Here is a 19,098-nt window from a genome sequence, read left to right on the forward strand (position 1 = left end):
AGAACAGATTTCCCAATTAAAATCATTGTAAGTATAATAGACAAGATGTTAGGTTCCCGATGAGTATTTCAAATAGCGATTGGATGATTGTTGGGGTGACATAGAGGAGATTTGAGAATTGTTGATGGGTTGAATTAGATCACTTCTGAAGTACCAATGCTGAGATTTTGTCTTTTTGTTATATACATAAGACCTATAAAAAAAGAGAAATACAACAAAGAAAGTTACTGAAGATGAAATCAAAAAAGAATCAGACAATAACATTTGAGAAATTTGTCATGTTCTCAACATGTGGAGAAATCTCTAGTTATTTCAGTTTGTCTTTTGTACCATAGTCTGTTGGTGATTAGAAATGTTGATTAATCTGACATATAGGCACATCTCTAAGAAGTACAGTATATATTTGAAGGGTTTGAGGAGTTGGAGAGCTTCTAGTATAGGAATATCTTTCAACATAGATTGTAACTTGTGACCTAGTTGCTACATTTGACAGAGTTGCTTGAGGTACATAGAAACACTTTCCTCCAGGTCAAACAGGTCAGGTTGTCAACAAGCATTGTCAAACACTTAATGTATGTCAGTGGATATCCAAATTCACTGATTCTAATAGTATTAGACTAAGTTCCTTGAGAGCAGGGACTGTTTTTTTCCTTTCTTTCTGTCCCTAGTGCTTAGCTTAGTGCTTGGAACAGATTAGAAGCTTAAATAAATGCCTACTGAGTGGGTAACCAATACTCTCTCCATCATGTTATATTGCCTCTATTAGAAAACCCAATATGGTACTGCAGGCTTTTATTTTTGTTTTATCTATCTATATATCTAGTTGCAAAAATACAAGTATATTTTGAGTTGCTTAGGAGGAAACTGATTTCAGACACACCATCATACCCATTTTGTGGACTTGGAATCAGATCCAAAGAGGTTAACCTGTCACCTATTTGGTTACTAGTAGAGCTAGGAAATCAAACCAAATCTTCTGCCTCCAAACTAGTATTTTCTCTACTCTTATGTGATGTTATTATTCACTTCTTAAAAGGACATCTCAGAATTTCTTTAAGAATAGTAAGTATCCTAGCACATTACCAAAAAAAATTATGGAATATTTTTGGAATATAATGTAGTATTGCCCAAAGTGAAAAACACTTTTTGCCTGAGAGGAAAAAAAAAAAACATAGAGCAAGTATAAGATTTACCAAGTGTTTTTGAAAACAATTTCTTAGTTGAAAAAGTAAATGAATCAATTAAAACAAAGGTCTTTTTTATTGATTGATGTTAAATAGTGAAGGTAGAAGAAACCTGATGATTTTATCCACAAGCCATGATTATAAAGTGATCACACTTAGGAATCTAAAAAAAAAAAGGAAAGAATTTAGCAAAAAAAAATTAAATCAACTTTAGAAAAGCAAATTTTTATTTTGATAGGACAATAGGAAAAAAACTTTATTTGAAGAAAGTCTAAGAGAAAAAGTCTCCTTTTTTTTAACAGTTCTCTGATCCTATGAACAAACTCTACTAGTAAAATGGAGAGACTTCTTCCTTTCCAAGGTAATCACTGCATCTCTATTCTTGATCCTATCCTTTTCCACCTCCTCAAGAACCATGTTTCATTAATCATTTTCTTAATTACTAAATATGTACAATCCCTCACTCTTCACTGGATCTTTTCTTTTAACTTATCAATCAGCTTAGATTTTTCTTTTAAATGCACAAAAGTTGGGATAAAAACAAATATAACCAATTAACAGAGGATGAATAAAAAAAAGATTGATATAGACTCATAAGAATAATGTTAGAAATTGTAACATTCAGAAGAAGCAAAAAAATGGTAAGAAAACTAAGTAATCAAAAATTTGTTTTTAAAACTATATTGTAATTAAGATTAAGATCAAAAAAGAAAGAAGATTGCTACTCTTTGTAGATACAATGATAAGAACTGGTAACAGAGAGAAGTCTGAGGTATTCAATTCATACTTTATTTCTCTTCTCTCTAAAAGTTAAAATTATTTTTAGATCTGAACGTATAGGGCAAAAAAAGTTAAAGAAAAGTGAGAGATTATTTAAAGCTGTTCTCAATCAGTTCAAATCACTTAATCCAGATGAACTTCATCCCAGAAAAATAAAAGAACTGTTAGGTATGATTGCTAAGTTTTATTAGACATCTCTAAAATATTGTGGACTACCTGAAGAGTAGCACAAGATTGGAAAAGAACAAATGTCCTCATGTGGAAAAATGTAAGGCAAATAGCATCTAAAAACTATAGGCCAGTAAGCTTGACTTAAATTTTTGACAAAATCCTAGAATGTATAGTTTAAAAATTGCTTAGTGTGCACCTAAAAAATGAAATAAACCAGTAAGCCTTTATCAAAAATATCATGCTGGATTAATCTTATTTTAAAAAACAAGTTAACTAAACTGAAAAATGAAAGGAATGCTATAAACATGGTTGATCAAGTTTGGCAAAGACTATTATACTATTCTTATAAAAAATGGAAGATTGTCAAGATTAAATAGATATAGATATAGATATAGATATCAGAATACAGGGCCAAATACAATAAAATGAAATTCAGTGGGGATAAATAATATCATACTGAGATTCACCATTTCACAGTAAATCCATCAATAGGTATTTATGTGATTGTGACACCTAGTATGCCAGACACCTAATATGATATTGGGAAATAAAAGACAAAAATGTGACTCCCTCTCTTAAGAATCTTACATCTTATAAGGGCAATAACAAACACATATACACATATATTCATGTATATCTGGAATAAATTGTTGTTTTTCCTTCATTCTCAAGGATGACATGACATCAGGGAGGGGATGCCATGATTTAAATGAGAAGACTGTGCAAAATCATGGGCCTTAGGAATTTCAGGAATCATCTGGGTTCAGTGGTCAGAGATAGATCAGATTGACTGGAAATGGCCCTGGATGTACTGGGAGACAACCTTTTTAAGCTAAGGTCTTTTGCTGTTTTCAGTTTGACTCATATAATCACCCATTCATTGACTAAGGCTAAGTAGAAAGAAATGAGGCAAAATATGGCCTTTTTATTTAATCAAAAAGAAAAATCAACTTGGGATGGAAAGAACTTCAGGATTTCTGGCGCACATTTGCTATAATTGCTATTTACATTCATTCTGGGGCCAACTGGGCACAAACAATGACTAAGTGGGGCATATCCTAGAACCTTTCCTTGGCTAATCAATAAGAACCAGAGTAATTTGGTTTAAGGTATGATCCTTAAGAAAGAAATCTATCTAGTAAATCCAAGATATCTAGAATGATATTGGAGAGTACCAATAGTTGGAGGGATCTAGAATGTCAACAAGGTGGTCCTTGCACTAAAACAAGTTAATGATGAGACATAGCTAGATAGCAACAATTTAACTTTAAAAATGTAAGGTTAATTGATCATGTTTAATAAGAGTCAAGTGTTTGGCACATCAGTGAAGATGTAGGCTGAAAATTTAGGCTGCTGTAAGAAAAACAAGTGTGTAGGACTAAGGAGCCATTAGTTCTCTCTGTATGATCCTAGTAAGAACTTATAGAACAAGTACCAATTTTTAGGAAGGGGATTGATAAGTGGAGAGCAACTAAAATGATAAAGGTCCTGGGGTTAAAGACAAAAATTATCATTTCATGGAACTGAAGATATGTAACATTAGTGAAGGATATGATAGCTGACTTCAAGCATTTTAAGGACTGCTGTGTAGAAATGGAAATAGGCTTGCTTTGCTTGGCCCCAGAGGACAAAACAATGGTAACAATGGATGAAATTTACAAAGAAGCAAATTTATAATTGTTGTAAAGACAAATTTCCTAACAATTAGATCTATCCAAAGTAAAGTGGGCCACTTTGGATGATAATGAGTTTCTCTTCACTGAAGGTCATTAAGAAAATGACAAAGAAAAAAAACAAAACAAAAAAAAATGAAATTGATTATTATTGAGGCATGCCATATAAAGGAATTATTCAGATGTGGGTTGAACTAGATAACTCCTTATGTCTCATCTCCCTCTGAAATACAATGATTCTAATACCTTTTGCCAACAAACTTCTTTAACTCACCCCTAGCCTTAAAAAAGATAACAAACTTTTTTTCAGCTTCATCTTAAACTAATCTATTTTCCCATTTCCTTTTTCTGCCAATATTTAAATTTGTCATCTGCATTTAGTGATTTCACATCTCCACTCTCTATTTGCAATAAAAGAATTTGTAATTTGACTTCTGTGTTACAGAATTTTTATCATTAAAGTACTTTATAAAGCTTAATGTGAACATGTAAACCTGAACTGAATTGTCATTATTACAACGATGTCATAAAAATGATCATTAATTATATGTCTTATCTTCATTTGAGATTAGAGAACCAAAATAAGTAATATTGTTGAAAAATGAAAAAAAGGTATGCTACTAAAAATCAGAAAAGAGCAGTTGATATAATACAGGAATGAAAAGACAGCTTTTTGAGGATAGCTATATCCTACCTTCTAAAAATAGTATTCTTATATTTGGAAATTTGAAGAATAAGTAGAAATATGATCAAAGTTTATGAAGTTATAAAGATTAGCTAAGTGAGCATATGTCTTTTTACCTAATCATAGTTCACTGAAAATAAAAAGCAGTCCTAGAATATTAAATGAGGGAAAACACATAGCTAAATAAATAGCATTTTACAAATATCTCATTTTATCTTCATAACAACCCTGGAACGCAAATGTTAACATTATCCCTATTTTTCAAATTAGGAAATTAAGGCAGACAGACATGAAGTAACTTACTCAGACTCACAGAACTTATGACTGAGATTGAATTTTCACCCAATTCTGCCAGTCTAATATCTATTTACTGTATCACTTACATGTTCTACTATGTTTAAAAATCAAGTGATATAAAATTCCAATTCAATTCATAATTAGCTTTTTTGTTAGTCTGAAATATACTTTTTTTAAACTTCTAGAATTTCCTCCAAGTGAGGAATTCTTAATCTTTTTTTGTGTGTTATGGAGCCCTTTGGCAGTATAACGTAGCCAATGCATCTCTTTCTCAAAGTAATGTTTATAGATATTTAAAATTCATATATATATATATATAGATGTATTTGTGTGTATGTATGTATATAAAATACATATGCATTATATATGTTTTGTGTGTTTGTATATGTGCATTTATATATGATCATATATAATGTTAAAATGTATATATATATATATATATATATATATATATAAATGATTACAAAGGAAATCTATTTTATTGAAATCCATCATCAAAATATATATTTCTAAAATTCATGGACCCCATGTTAAAAACTTCTACTATGAATTGAAGATCCTAGGGAGATAGGAGACCTTGATTTGAAGCAGCTATGTAGCTCACTACATAAAGTCCTGGATCTTGGGTCGGAAAGACCTAAGTTCAAAATCAGCCTCAGACACTTAGTAGCTTTGTGGTCCTAGGCAAGTCACTTATCTGTTTTTCTTAATCCACTGGAGAAGGAAATGGAAAGCTACTCTAGTATCTTTGCCAAGAAATTCCAATTACAATATGGTCCACGAGGTCATGAAGAGTCATACACAAAGAAATTACAACGAACTGATAAATTTATGGGTGACGGCCTGTTAGGGAAATAGTATAGATATAGTATAGAAATGGAGTAGACATCAAAGATAAAGGCCAATCATGTTCTCCCTCTAAACATCCCTTGATATCCTAATTCTAAGTTAATGACCTTGCAATTCAAGGGATATTTTAAAGCAATAATTTAAGTTCAATTATTTGTCATTTATTTGTTCTAAAAATGAAAATATTCTATCTTGTTATGCAGATTATTTTTTTGATTTCTCTAAAGAATAGAATTTGGTAGAAGAAAAACATTTTAAATTTCAGGTGTTAAAATTATTTACCATGGTTACAGCAAAATGTTACATGGAGGATATTTCTGTTGAGTCCTCTTCTGTTGTCTACATTATATCTGTTTCTCATGTAATGTCATCTCTCAAGTGTTCAATTATTCATTTCAATTATTGTTCATGTTCAATTATTATCTCTATGAAAATTGTCATCTATATTTAGATAACTTCCAAATCTGTAGATTCATCTCTTCTCTGTTCTGAATTTTAATCCTATACTACCATCTTGCCTGCTTTCCATTCCTACTTTGATGATACAAAAGCACCATCTTCAAATCAGAACTCATTTTATTTCCTCTGAGAAAAATCCATCCATTGACCAAACATTCCTTTATCAGTTGAGACTATGACCATCTTTCAAGTCATTCAGATTTGCAAACCTGAAAGTCACCTTTGATTTTTCTTTTTCCCTAAAACCTCTACTGTTTAGTAGTTGCTTACTCGTGACAAATCTATTACCACAATATTTCTCCCATACATCCTTTTCTTTACCTTTATAACACATCTTTGCTAGATGAGCCTTTCATCACATTTCACTTCAATTGATGTTAGTGTAGTTGTGTGATTATTCTTACTTTAAAAAAGAATGTAATTCTCTATTCTGCCCTCCACAAAGCAGCAAGATTGATATTCCTAAATCAGAACTCATCACATTATCTCTTACTAAAAATATTCTTCTGTCATTTCCTTTTGCCAGGGCTCCTTTGCTTGTCATTTAAACCATTCCTTAATCTGACTGTCATAAACCTTTCCAATCTTATTTCATATCATTTCCCCCATATTCTTTGTTCTATTCAACCTGCCCTATTAGCTGTGTCCTTTATAGGAATTCCACATTCTACTTTTCTAAGAGTATAGATGGTCTTTTGTATTTGGAATGCATGCTCTCCTCATTTTAGTTTTGTAGTATCCTTAGCTTCTTTCAAAGCTCATCAGTTCCTCAGTTGTTTTCAAGACCTTTCTTGATTCCCCAATTGGTAGTGCTCTTTTCTTCTTGAAATTACTATGTATAACTCTGTGCATAGTTCATATTTAATTGTTTATGTATTTCTCAAATAGAATGTAAGCTCCTTGTAGGCAGGAATTGTTTCACTTTTACATTTGTACCCCAACAGCTGATGCCTAGTGCATTTTTGAAATGTCTAATTTATAGCTGGATGTTTGTGACAGAACTTAGGAGAGATATTAGAGTTGATACATAGATTAATCAGCCATCAAATTTATGGGAACTGACATCACTAAGAGTGCTGTAGGAACTGGAAATTGTTAAACTAAGTATGCAAAATAAAAATATCTTAGCATTTATATGACATTTTCATTTAAGTAGCAAAAGTATTTTCCTTGGCTAAGAGAAAATAAATATTTTATTTGGAAGATTAGCATATTCATTTGCTAGATCAATATTTTAGAAAAATTATGATTGCATTTTATATGCAGTTGCTCTTTCTGAATTTTACTGAAGAGTTTTAGAATATCCCATACCCCAAAATAATCTCGTAGTCAGTCTTCTCTGAATTTATTTAGTGTGATCCTCATTTCATTTTCATACCAATATACAAATTCTTTCTAGGTTGGTGAGACCTGGTAGAGTTGAAATAATCTTTAGGATCCTATGGTCATTTCTACAACATGAAATTTCTGAATAGAATGTCATTGGGGAATATTGACTAATACCTGTCAAAATATTCTTTTTTGAAGTGTTACATTCTATCTAAATGAATCATTATATATTATTTTATATTCATAAATTTTAAAATTCTGAACATTATACTTTTAAAGGTAAAATTTCTAAGAAAAGTTTTAAGTTATTGATGTCATAATTTAAAACATTGCACAGAATTTGAAGGAAAACTCTCCAAAACTTTATGAAATTTTAGTAAAAGTAGCAGCAGCAACAGATATAGTAGGATGTAAGAGTAAGAGTTGAAGTAGTGGCTGATTTAATAAGAAATTATGAGACTTCATATTTCTTTGAAAAAAAATGACGCTATTCACAGAATACTTTTTCAGTTCCACATCTCACATCACTCTAATGGTTTCTTTCAGTATTTCTACTATCCCTTTACACAAAGAGGTCAAATTTTTCCTTTATAAGACAAATCCTTTTCTATACATATGACTTTATTCCTTTCTATCTTCTTCAGCAAATTGTCCCCTGTATTATTCCATTTGTCATTCATTCATTTCAATCCTGTCTAACTCTTTGTGATCTCATTTGGATTTTTCTTGGCAGAGAAACTGAAGTGATTTTCCATTTCTTTCTCCAGCTCATATTTCAAATGAGGAAACTGAGGCAAACAGGGTTAAGTCACTTGCCCAAGGTCACACAGCTAGTAAGTAAAAGAAGCCAGATTTGAATTCATGAAGATAAGTTTTCCTAATTCAAGCTTTGTACTCTATCCACTGCTCAACCTAACTGCCCGTTTATTTACTTGTACTCTTTCACTAAATCTTCAGCTGTTTCCCATCTACTGGCTGCTTCCCAAGTGCACTCAAACATTTTCATGTCTGTTCAACCCACAAAAACAGCCTCATTTTATCTATCCATACTCACTATTTTTCTATACCTTCTTTCTTTTGGCTAAACTTCTTAAAAAAACACACACTCCAACAAAAGGTGCTTTCACTTCATTTCCTCTTACTCTCTCTGGGAATGTTTTTAGTCTAGCTTCCTATCTCAGCATTCAATTAAAATTGTTCATTCCAAAATTCATAATGATCCCTTAATTATCAAACCTAGTGATATTATCTCAATCATGTTCCTTCTTTATCTTCCGTTAGTCTTTAATTATATAGATCTGAAATACTTCAGTTTCCCTGCCTTGTTTCCCTGAATTGTTCTGCCTCAGTTTCCTTGGTGACCACCACCACCCTTCCTTGTTCCAGTGGGGCCTCGAAGAAGAATTGGAGAATCACTCTCACATTCCAATGAGTCATAAAACTACAGATGGCTTATCTCAAATGCAGTTATTTTCTTCCTCAGACTCCTGTCCCCTGCTCGACCATCTTCTTGACCCCAAACTTGTCAGAATTAAAAAGTTATGGTCCTTTCCTGGAATTTACACTCACTCAGTGCTCTGCCTCTCCTCCTTGCCTTTGTTTCCCTGATAGCTGGAGCCCTATAAAAGTCTCCAGAATTACTTTCTGAGTCCTGGACATTTTGAAACAAGAGTCCCATTCAGCTGTCTAAGGGCTGGACATGGATCCTGTTCAGCCAGTAGTCCAAATTCTTCACCATAAAAATAAAAAAAAAAAAAAAAACTAATCTCTGTCTTCCTCCATTTCTCTGGCATTATATTTCATCTTCATCAACTTGGTATTATTTTCTTTTTTAAAATTTTTGTGTGTTCTCTAATGGTTATCCTCCTATTTGCTTAACTCCTTCTATGTGTCCTTTTCTAGATTTTCATCCAAGTCATACCCAAACGTTCCTAAAAGTCTTTATCTCTGGGCCATCTTCTCTCTCTGTAAAATTTTATTTGATGATCTCATAAGCTCCTGTGATTTCAGTTCCAGTCTCTATGCAGATAACTTTCAGATCTACTTGAGGTCCTAATCTTTCCACTTCTAATCTTTCATCTCCACCAGTTTAATTGACATTTGAGGTAGATGTCCCATAGATATCGTAACCTTAACATCCAAAACTGAACTTATTATCTTTTTCTGTAAAACTTTCATCCTTCCTAACTTTTCTTTTGCTCTCAAGGCTATCACCATCTCCCAGTTATCCATGCACACAATCTTGGTTTTATCACTTTTTTATCCAGTCGGTCTCTAAATCTTGCCATTTCTATCTTTGTAACATTTTTTCTTTGTCATTTACTTCTATTCTCTGATGTTACAAATTGATCCCTTTCTCCATCCACTGATAAGGCAAAAAAAATATATATATATACATATATATATATATATATATATGTGTGTGTGTGTGTATATATATATATATATATATATATATATATCACATGCATTGTACATGTGAAATAATGCAAAATTTATTTTCACATTGACCATGTAGCTTTTTTTAAAAAAAATAAAGATAAAAGGAAAAATATGCTTCAATTTGCATTCAAAGTCCTTGAAATCTGTCTGGATGCAAGGTTAATCTAGGCTCAAAATTCACACTCAGCAGGCACATACTTAAGAGGGTAGGTACAAATTTGTTATTGCTCAGAACCTTGATTCAAACTAGACATAAGGAAAGAGGAAATTTATAGCATAAAAGTAATACATAATCAACAAACATAGTGATCATCACAATAATAAAAGAAATAATCAAAAAAATAATAACCTATAACATACATCATCACCACTCCAAGGAAGCACCAATACCTGAGTTTCTTGGCTGGGAGAATCCCTAGTCACAGCCATTCAGGGTCTCAGATGGGGAAAAGTGTCCCAAGCAGAGAGTACATTCCCTCCTGGATGAAATTCTCAAAGTCCCTTTCCCACTAAGGCGTTTTTCTAGATTGAGAACAAAGAAGGCACTGTGCTAATTATTTTCCTTTAATAATGACTCTTGAGATAAAACAGCCTTCCAGGTACAAGGTGCTCCATCTCAAGGGACCCATCAAGGAGAATATTTGTTCATTCCTTTAGGATGACTGCATTTACTCAGGGAAATAGCTGAGCTTTTAAGGCAAACACAGGTCAGCAATAAAGGAAACTTATAATCAATACACAGAGAGGGTGGCCATTCCTTCCTATGCTACCTGTCATTCTATCAGATAACTGCAAGCGCATTATGTTCTCAGCAAAAAGTTACATAAAAGACATTGCTGAGACTCACTAGGATTCCTTACATTTGAATTGGACAGTGTTTTTTCATCATGAATTTTTTGGAATTGTTGTCGATTACTGTAATGATTATAATTGCTAAGTCTTTCAAAATCTGCTATTATTGCAATATTATTACTGTTTATATTGTTCTCCTAGTTCTGCTCTCTTCACTTTTCATCAGTTTATATAAGTTTCTCAGGTTTTTCAAAAACCATCTTCATTGTTTCTTATATTACAATAACATTCCTTCACAATCATGTACCATAATTTGTTCAGTCAATTGCCGCTTGTTGGACAGTCCTAATTTCCAATTCTTTGCTACCACAAAAAATTTGCTATAAATATTTTTGTACATATGAACCCTTTATTTTTCTTTAATATTTTTGGGATACAAATATACTGGTGGTAGTACTGGGTAAAAGGATTTGCATTTTATTTTATAGCCCTTTGACTACAGCTCCAAATTGTTGTCCAAAATGATTGGGCTAGTTCACACTTCATCCATCACTCACTATTGTACCTATTGTCCCACATTCTCTACAGTCCCCTCATAATCTTAACAAGTGCATCAAACAGTGAAAATACATTTTTGCATTTACCTATATTTACCTATACCTAAGCAGTAAAATCTTTAATTCAAATATAGGGTTATCAGAATCTATTTTAGTTATTAACAATATATCACTGCCATATGCCATTGCAATCATCAAAAGACACAACACTTAATATTTATATAGTATTCCAATCCTGCCAATGAAATCTTTTATACATCCATTGTTTGACTAACAAGGAAAATTATCATATTAATTAAGCCTTTGTTTATTTTTGTTAGACCTTTGGTTGTGCCTGTTTATATTAGAATTATGTCATGAAAATATGAGACAAACTTAATTCTAGTATCTATCCTAGGCAAGTTGTTTTTGTCTTCATAATCTTCACATTTAGCATCAGCCCCTCACATGACCCTGTCCATATACCCAGAGCCTTCATGCTTTTTCTATCATACATCAAAAATTGTCTTTGATTAGAGTTACCATAGCACTGTGCTCTGTACACAATAAGCACTTTAATGAATTATTTATTCATATTGCTTCTGAAGGCTATTTGCATTTTCACAAAAAATAAAACTTTGAGCTAAAGAAATTGGATTAGTAGAAATGCACACTGAATCAGTTCCCAAGTAGGGAAGATATAAGGGTCATAAGAAATGGACTATTATTTCAGGAACCATTAATATTAAACACAATAAATGCTTGCTAAGAAATGAATACTTGTGAAGTTATATTTCTTGAACCATCAATTTCTTTAATATAACTTTAACTTTGTTTAAATGTTAGAAATAGTTTTAAACTAAATCAGCTTTTTCAATAGCAGAGCCAATACAATTCATTAATTTTCTAAATAACTGTGGGCATTAATAAATACATGCATATACATATCCTAAAATACTTATTATATATTCAGGGTGAAACATGTAATTTTTCATCATTTTGTACATCTACTAGAAAGGGAAGTTAACTTTTTAAGCTAGATCATTTCATCTTTTTATAAAATAGTGAGTTGGATTCACTTGCAACAAAGTACTGATTTTGTTTTATTGTGCTGTCATTTGTATTTGATAAATTTTTATCTTGTATTTCAAATTATTTTCATAATTTATCAAAAAATTATTAAAGATCTATTTTATACAAGGCACCATTGTTCTAGGGTCAAATCCAATTACAAATTTTATCCCAGATTAAATATAAGCATACTATCTAGTATATATATAATATATACTAAATAAGCATTCTATCTCAGTGACAGGATCTAGAGTTTTTTGTTGAAGATTTTGTGAAATGTAGTACTTTTAGAATAGGTTTTATTAACTAATGCTAGTTTCATAAACTTGAAATTGTATATTATTTTATGACTTATGAAATTATATCTCATCTGCTTAATATTATAGTTAGTATTCAATTTACTTAAATGTCTTAATAGTTTACGTTTCCTTTTTAGAATGAAACTTCATATTTAGAAACCATTGATTGGTTATCTATACTGGAAAAAATATACATGTTTTTAATCTTTTTTTCCTGAGGCAACTGGGATTAAGTGACTTGCCTAGAGTCACACAGCTAGGAAGTGTTAAGTGCCTGAGACCATATTTGAACTCAGGTCATCCTGACTTCAGGGGTGGTGCTGTAACCACTGTGCCACCTAGCTGCCCCATATGTTTTTAGCCTTTAAAAAAATTCATCATGAAACATAATTGCAATGTCTTTCTGAAGCCAAAAAATATTAGAGTATCATGAATAAAACATTGTAAAAAAAATTGTCAATCAATTGTCTGAGCTCATCTTACTAACAATGTGTTATATCCAATAAGTATTTTATGTTTTGTAGGCAGAAATTCACCCTATATCTTTAGCCTATTGAAATAATCAAGAAGAACATTGTCTTCTCTCTCTCTCTCTCTGGCTTGCTCATTTTTGGTGATATTCTATAAATTCAATTGTGACATTAAGAGGGATTCATTCATTCAGTAAGAAATTATTAAACATTTATTGTATGCCAGACAGCAGGGAAACAAAGTAAAAATGAAGGACTTAAAATGATTCCTAGTCTGTATCCTTGACCTTTCTACCAAATTCCAGAATCCTATCTCCACTATACTATTCCACCAATAATTTTCCCTCACATTTCCAATTCAAACTGTCATAAACCAACCTTAGTATATTTTCAGCAAAACCTGCTTTACTTCTAGACTTTTCTGTTTCTGTTAACTATATCAAGATTTTGCTAGTCATGACTTGGAAATTTAAAACTTATTTTTCTTGATTCTAACTCACTCCCCAAAGTTGTGCAAGAGCCTCTGAATAAAAAGGGGTTGTAAGGGCTATCTAGTTCAACTCATAAAATTTCTGATTGCCACCCATATCTCTTGATAAGGAATTTCCTATCTATAAAGGCAGCATAATTGAGTTCAATAGAGTTATTTTATAGAAAGTTTTATATATATAGATATAGATATAGATATATGAAATAAGTTGAAATACACATCTCTGAATCTTCCAATATTTATATCAAGATTTTTTAGCCTGGGGACCAAAAGTTTTTGTTAATTTGATGACTACGTTTCAATATAATTAGGTTCTTTTGTAATGCTATGTATTTTATGCATTTTAAAAGCATTATTAGATTTAATCTGTGTACTCCACCAGACTCAGAAAAGGACACATGACACAAAAAGGTTCACATAAAAATATAGCAAAACCCTTATAATATCTAAATAAGCCAAAAAAAAAAAAAAACCCTATACTTTGGCCATGTCATTCATATATATATATATATATATATATATATATATATATATATATATATTATTCTGAACATTAAGTCCATCCATCATCTCTCTATCAGAAAGTAGATAACATTCTTTATCATCAATTTTTTAAACTTACATTTGGTCACTTGATCAGAATTCTTAAATATTCGGAAGTTATTCCTTTTTAGTGTTTTGATTAATTGTATAAATTGTTCCCTACATTTACATTCCTTTATATCAGCCCTTATATCTCTTTCTAGCTTTTTCTGAAACTATTCCTTTGTCATTTGATACAGCACAAAAGTATTTTATTACATTGATATACTATAATTTATCAAGCTATTCCCTCAATCTATGGGCACCCAACCCCTTAGTTTTTAATTGTTTTCCACCACAAACAAGTTTACTATGAATATGCTTTATGTATGGATTCTTTTTATTTTTTATTCTCTTTGTGATATAGGCATAGTATTGATATCATCATGTCAGAAGGTATGCAGTTGAGTAACTTTTGTGATAGAGTTGTAAATTTCTTTTACAAATGCTTGAAACACTTTATAACTCTAGTAACAGTGCACCAAAGTACCTCTTTTCTATTGGCCCCTTTAATATGTTTTATTTTCTTTCTATGTAAACCTTGCTAATTCCTAATGCTCAGGAATAAAGCATTATATCAGAGTTCCTTTAATTTGCGTTTCCTAAACTAATGATTTGGAACATTATTTTTCACATGGCTACTAATGGCTTGGATTTATTCACATGAAAAGTTCTGAGGGCCATCTCCATTTGCCCCTGGACTCAGATGGCACTGGAGGGGAACCAGATGGCTATTCAAGATAGCTCTCCCTTACATAAATCCAGTTTATTTTCATGTCATGGCATCACCTTCCTGATGTCATGGTCCTCTTTGAGAACGAAGAACAAACAACAACAATAAATGTGAGAAGTACCTGGCAATATTCCTTATTTATCAAGTAGGAAGGTAGTTTGTTTCTAGACAAAGTGAATCTGATTTAATGACTACCTCTCTAAAGGTTCATACTTCATGCCTTTAAATAATGCCTTTCTTTACTGTATCATTTTAAGAAACCATTTAATTGATATTAGCATTCAGTAAGCTTCTCACCTATATTAGTCAATATACTTTTCATATATTGTAGTGGAAAGAGTACAACAAAAAACTAATGTATCCAGAATACAAAATAAAGAACATTTTCTTCTCTTTGTTTATTTTTCTTTTTTTGAACATCACTAATGAAAAAAAGTGCTTATTATTTATATATTTGTAATGGTTTTTGTTTCTCTTATGTTATCAATAGATGGAGGAAAGAGAGGGATGTGGGAGAGAATTTGAAATTCTCTCAAAATAAAATAAAATTGAATGAAAGTTAAACAGATAAATGAACTTAAAAGTGGGACTACATGACTTAAATATCAGAAATATTGAAATAAAATTCTATCTCAGATGTTTACTATCTCTATGACTATGGGCAAGTCACTTAATTTCTTTGAATCTCATTTAGCTAATTTTAAAGATCATAAAAATAATACCTAGAATAATTACTATACTTCACAAAGCTTTCGAGAGGATCAAATAAAATATTGAAAGTGACATATTTCATTATTATTATTAATTTTTATTATTACATGACTTTGCCACTCTTTTGAATTTATCTTTCTTTATCAGCTTTTCTTCTGCCTTTTAAAAAATATCTTTTAAAAGCCTAAGTTGGCCGGTGAATTGATATCCACATTGGTCTTTTTAGATAGCACCATTCCTCTTGAACCTATTCCTTATCTAGCAATTTAGTTAAGCTCTTATCTATTCTTCCTGTAGAAGAAGTAAGAACATTCTTGTTTTGTAAACCTTCTTTATGTCATGCTCAAAAAAAATCAGTATTGAAAATACTAAATTATTTTGTTATTCAAGAATACAAAGAATGTCTTTATAATTTCAGATAAGAATTTTTTAATCAGATTTAATGCCTAGAAGTAGTAATACCAATATAATCTTAGGTAAGAATAATATGAATTTACTTTCAATTAATATGTAATAAAATGCTTCTTCCCTTCTGGAATTTTTGTTTTTTAATAGAGTCATAGGTTAGTCAGGGGATACACAGTATATAAAAGGTACTCAATAAATACTTGTGATTTATTGATATTGTATATTTCCTGACTAACCTATGACTCTATTAAAAACTAAAATCCCAGAAGGGAAGAAACATTTTATATTATATACAGAGCTCTTGAGGTATAAATATAAAGAATGAAACAACCCCTAATTTTCAAGAAAGTTACAGTATAAAAGTATGAAGTGGAAATCTCATCAAAATTGAGATTATTTCAGAAAATCAAGTTATAAGAACACATCTGAAACATGCTTAAAAACTAAAGATGCCAGACTCACTTGGCTTTTTTTTCTTTCTTTATGTGCCTAACTTCATTTTAACCCTGGTTGGATGGACAGATAAACTATCTCCTCTCTATTTTTGGAGATGTGGTGTTATTTAATTACTATTATTATCATGGCCAATTTATATTTAAAATACTTATAAGCAGTGTATAGCATATTTTGTTAGCTTGAAGAAATACTCATGTGTCGATAACAGGAATATATGAATTTTGATTTCCAGTACTGTCTGAAGACTTTTAATTTGATTTATTAAATATAAATGATAAGGGGATAAGAATCCCACATAAAGCAATTCTTTAGTATAGTCACAGAACCAAATGAAAATATGTGGGGTGTTTTCCAGTTTTTATTCTTGACTTTCATTTTTATTGTGTTTGTGGTTATATTATACTGCATTAAGGTACATAGAGAGCACTTTAAATGCTAAAGCCAAGCTAAATATCCTGTCCATACCCATAGAAAATTCCATTCCAGGGAACTCTCTGCTGCTTCAAATACTTCTAAATCTCTCTAGTTTTAAGATTAGTGACTAGAAGTTTTTTGGAGAGATCAATGATATTCCACTAAAGAACCAAACCCCATGTTCCCAAGTTATTTTTAGAGTATAAATAAAATATGATTAGTATTGACAATGATCTTTTTGTGTGTTGGTATAATAGAATATTTCTTAAGGTAAAAAAAATAAACTACATAAACGTTGGTTTGCCTTCATCTCACCAACATTGTTTTAAAGGTATGTTACTAGATGTTATTGACATTTGCTATTTTTTTTTTCCTTAGAGAAGTTAAATTATATTTCTCAGATAAGAATTAGTTCAAAGACTTCCTTTATCTCCAGCCCCTGTACAGTGAAAGAATGGAATTAATGAAAGTGACACAGATGCTCATATTGTATCATTATACTGACACAATCTGACTTCAACAATGCATACCCTTGTAGTGACTTTCTCCTTATAGTTGTTTTTACTAGGATTAAAAAAGTGATATTGATAACATGAATTAATAGCTTAACTATATATATATATATATTCACATATATGTATGCATATATAAATATAATTAGGGCTGGTGTGTATATGGGTGTATGTGTGTACATAAAACTACATATATACAGAGAGGGACTACATCAAAGAATAACTTTGAATTTAGAAACCCCATTTGAATTTTGGAAACCTTTCCTTGATATATATATATATATATATATATATATATATATATATATATATATATATATATATATATGAGACTCTGATATCATCTTCATTTCAGGGGTCAACTTCCTAGATTTACAAAATCATTAGGCTTGTAAACACATAGCTTATGCATTGCTACAAATTACTCCACTTCTATAATGTGTTTTCCATTTCTGTTGGTAGAACAGAGAGCCAATTTGAAATTTTTTTAAAATTACCATATTATAGCAGTAACAACAACAACAACAAAGATTTAAAGAGAAAACCTCTTCACAGCAGATTAGGTAGTGCACTCTTGGACATGGAATCAGGAAAATTCATCTTCCTCAGGTTAATTTTGTCATCAGACATTTACTAATTGTGTGATCCTGGACAAGTCACTTAACAGTTTGCCTCAGTTTCCTTATCTGTAAAATATGAGCTGGAGAAAGAAATGGCAATTCACTCTAGTATCTACCTCTGCTAAGAAAATCTCAAATGGATTCATGCAGAGTCAGATATGATTAAAAATGGCTGATATACTCCACACATATATTATATACCCCCAACACACATTTACAGACACATGTGTACATGCATGTATATACAAATGACCATATATGCATATATATGAATCTTTCTAGTGGCTTAACCGGTTAATAAAGTGATTTTCATGACATGAATCAGCAGTTCTAATTATATATGTATATTGTTGTGTGTGTGTATATATATATATATATATATATATATATATATATACACATAAATGTAGCCACGTAAATAGAATTGCGATTATTGATATATGTCATGAAAATCCTTTTATCAAACCTTGTTAAGCTACTACAAAGATTTCATACATGTGCATACATGCATACACATATGTATGAATCTTTTTGTGTGTGTTTATGTGTGTATGCATACCCTTTTGTGATTTTCTCCTTGTAGTTGTTTTTATTAGGATTAACAAAGTGATATTGATAACATCAATTAACAGCTTAATTATATGTATTTACATATATGTATGCATATATAAATATAATTAGGGTGGTGTGTATATGGGTATATGTGTGTACGTAAAGCTACATATATACAGAGAGGGACTACATCAGAAAATAACTTTGTATTTAGAAACCCATTGAATTTTGGAAAACTTTCCTTGTCCTATATATGAGATTCTGATGTCATCTTCATTTCAGGAGCCAACTTCTTAATGTTCTATTAGTTTTATAGTGGCTGAAATCATTGACAAGCCTTTCAAATTTATTGTTTGGATTAAACTCTCCTCTTTCCCTATAATTATCCTGCTGAAATAAAGTGGAATCCCAGTACTGTTTCTGGACTTCAGAACTGGCCATTTCTATATAATCAGTAGTTTAATTCTAATTCCTAAAGAAATCTAATTCCTAAATTGATACTGAATAATGGCTATCTAGTTAGCAACTCTCCAATGATAAGCTTCATGGTCACTTTCTAACATTCTCATCAGGCAGCACTTTA

The 19,098-nt window shown here is 31.0% G+C and overlaps 1 protein-coding gene across 40 annotated transcripts in view; it reads left to right on the forward strand.

Annotated features, from left to right (window-relative positions):
- RIMS2 (regulating synaptic membrane exocytosis 2) overlaps positions 1 to 19,098 on the forward strand; it is a 775,594-nt gene that overhangs the window by 669,731 nt on the left and 86,765 nt on the right. Inside the window, exon 3 of one of the 40 annotated variants that reach the window (XM_031947097.1) lies at positions 1,487 to 1,545. The exons of 38 other annotated variants lie outside the window; for them this stretch is intronic. The gene's annotated coding sequence lies outside the window, so the exon portion shown is untranslated. Of the gene's footprint in view, positions 1 to 1,405; positions 1,546 to 19,098 lie in introns of those variants that run through there. One more of the 40 variants, XM_031947098.1, reaches the window with a different exon arrangement.

Source organism: Sarcophilus harrisii, chromosome 1, assembly GCF_902635505.1.
Source record: "Sarcophilus harrisii chromosome 1, mSarHar1.11, whole genome shotgun sequence".
NCBI classification, from domain to species: domain Eukaryota; kingdom Metazoa; phylum Chordata; class Mammalia; order Dasyuromorphia; family Dasyuridae; genus Sarcophilus; species Sarcophilus harrisii.